At 46.2% G+C, this 2,792-nt stretch overlaps 1 pseudogene; it reads left to right on the forward strand.

Moving 5' to 3' along the window:
- The first annotated feature begins 857 nt into the window (after positions 1–857).
- Positions 858–1,920, forward strand: LOC113198190 (phosphatidylinositol N-acetylglucosaminyltransferase subunit C-like; annotated as a pseudogene).
- Positions 1,921–2,792: the final 872 nt, after the last annotated feature.

Raw genomic sequence — 2,792 nt, forward strand, 5'->3', positions numbered from 1 at the left:
TTTAATCCTTGAATCTTTTGTTTCCCCTTATCTAGAATAGCCTTTTGGAATTTTTTATGACATTGACATTTCTGAAGAATGTAGCTCAGATTTTTTTAATAAAAGGGCTTTTTAAAAACTGAAAAAATATCATATTGTATGTAGTTTCACAAAAAGCTTTCACATGCACGTGCTTGTGTGTGTGTGCATGCACACACACACAATTTGTGTGCTTTTCTGCATCAGTAAATAAGGTCTTTCATGCTCTTTTTAAACTGCATCTCAGTATTTAAATATCTACAGCACTCAGTGCTGTACCAACCACCTGCACCCCTAAACACGGCAGGCCACTGCATTTTGAAAGTAAACACTTGTCATGAGGGCCTGGGTTCAATTCCTGACATCTCAGAAAGAGGGAAAGGGGAGGAAAGAAGGAAGGAAGGGAGGGGGAGGAGGGAGAAAAGGGTAAAGGGAAGGGAAGAAGGGAGGGATCTCCTATATTCTTCTTTGTCAATACTTGACAAGAATAGAAACCTAGACTTGCAATTTAAGTAAACATAGCTAACCATCCCAAGTGCAGCGTCAGCTTACAGGTCCTTTAACAGAAAGTCCCCCTTTACCACATGGGACATCCTTCATTTTTCATGGTTTTTCCCCTAGAATGGTTAGCACTGGCAGATCCCTTGTGGCCATTATAGATTATGTGGCTCCGATTGCTGCCAAGAGTGTTCATTAGTCGGTGCTGCTGCCCAGGTGAGCGGTCCCGTCCTCATTAAACCTTTTCTCCAGGAAGTGCCCACGGCAGCTCTGCGCAGCGACCCGAAGGGGGAGCCGGTGGGCGATGGGGCCCGCACACCCCTGGGGACAGGAGGGCAGGAATGTGGCTGTGTGGCCCAGCCTTGCAAAAGGGACTCATCTGTTGCGAGCCTGTCCTGGGCTGCAGCCTTTCGGAGAAGCCTTCCGGAAGAGTCTTATTTCACAAAGAACGAGAACCACAGGGACTTGCAGGGAGTCTGAAGGGGCCTGAGTTTAGGGGACAGGATAAGAGGACGTGTGCCCAACCTGTAATCCACACCCAGGAGGCCGCGTGGCAGAAGGTCCTCTAGGAGCGGCAGCCCTTCCCGGATAACTGCGTGGACCCACGGTTCCTGGAAGAGCTCCGGAAGAACACCTGTGCCTGGAAATACCAATCCTGGGCAGTGGCATTGGAGTCCAGTGTGGGGGTCCACAGCTGTGCAGCGTCCGCGTCTCTGGGGTCATCTGGTGGTATATGGATGAGGGTCTCCTGGCCCCCCACGGGCTTTTTGGAACTGGCCTGGCATCTTCATTGATGGGATATGTTTTGCTTGATCTCATGGATGGTGGTGAAGGGCGGAGGAAGAGCCGAGCCGGTGGACCCCGTGGGCTGACCTGAAGGGCGCGCTGGTCTTCATGGCTCTCACCTCCGGGTTTTCACCAGTGCCGAAGACCGAGTCCGTCAGCACTGACACCATCTACGCCACGTCAGTCTTCATGCTGCTGGGCCACCTCATCTTCTTTGACTCTGGGGCCAATGCTGCCATTGTATCCAGCACACTGTCCTTGAACATGGCCATCTGCGCTTCTGTCTGCCTGGCCTCACGGCTTCCTGGGTCCCTGCATGCCTTCATCATGGTGACATTTGCCATCCAGATTTTTGCACTGTGGCCCGTGTGACGGAAGAAACTGAAGGCCTGTACTCCCCGCAGCTATCTGGGGGTCGCGCTGCTTTTTGCCTTCTCAGCCTTGGGAGGACTGCTGTCCATGAGTGCGGTGGGAGCCATACTCTTCGCTCTTCCGCTGGTTTCCATCTCCTGTCTCTGCCCTTTCTACCTCATTCACCTGCAGCTTTTTAAAGAGAACATTCATGGGCCTTGGGATGAAGCTGAAATCAAAGAAGACTTGTCCAGATTCCTCAGCTAAGTTAAGGGATCCCCTTTACATTATTAAGGCAAGCTGATAGACTGGTATGCTGACCAGCATAAAATCTGAAGGCAGAGCCCATTCTGGGAGCAGCAGTCTGATGTGGATGAGAGAACAGAGATCAGAAGAAAAAATTAATCAAAGGCTGCAGTGGTGAAGGTGTTTGCCCTTCTGTCATTTTCATTTTATGATGTAAAAGCTTTCTGGTGTCCTCTTGAATTACTGCCCATCTGTTATTCACTATAACAAATGAAGTGATGGTCTCTATTAAAGTAACTGTCTCTATTAACAACACACAAAAAAAAATTTCTCATCATTTCCTACATGATTTTCTATGTCTTGGATGTGCATCCTGTGTTGTAGATGTGGCAGATCTGTTCTCCCAGCCTGTCTTTTATCTTTGTTTAGAGTGTCTGTTGTGGCTTAGAAATTTTAAACACCTGTCAGAATCAAGTACACCCATCATTTTTCTTCGGTTCTGTCTTTTGTGTGCTTTACTTTTGAATACCTTTTCTATAGTAAATTTATACACAAATTAATCATTTCTTATAATGCCTTTATAGGCTTTTATTTTTACATTTAAAGCTTTAATTTGAAATTTTTTTCATGATTATCTACAACTATGTGCAATGCTTTAGATATATATTTAGGTCCTAGTAGTGTTTATTAAATAATGCAGCTTTGTCTTTCTGGACCCATTGATTGAATGCATGGGCTGCTACTACATTTCCTTTTGGTTCATTGATGTATGGTATTCCTTGGTATCCATGAAGGATTAGTTTCAGGAACCCCCATGGGCACTAAAAATCTATAGATACTCAGGTTTATATATAAAGTGGTATAACATTTGCATATAATCTATGTACATCCTC

This window comes from Urocitellus parryii, chromosome 5 (assembly GCF_045843805.1).
Source record: "Urocitellus parryii isolate mUroPar1 chromosome 5, mUroPar1.hap1, whole genome shotgun sequence".
Classification (NCBI taxonomy): Eukaryota; Metazoa; Chordata; class Mammalia; order Rodentia; family Sciuridae; genus Urocitellus; species Urocitellus parryii.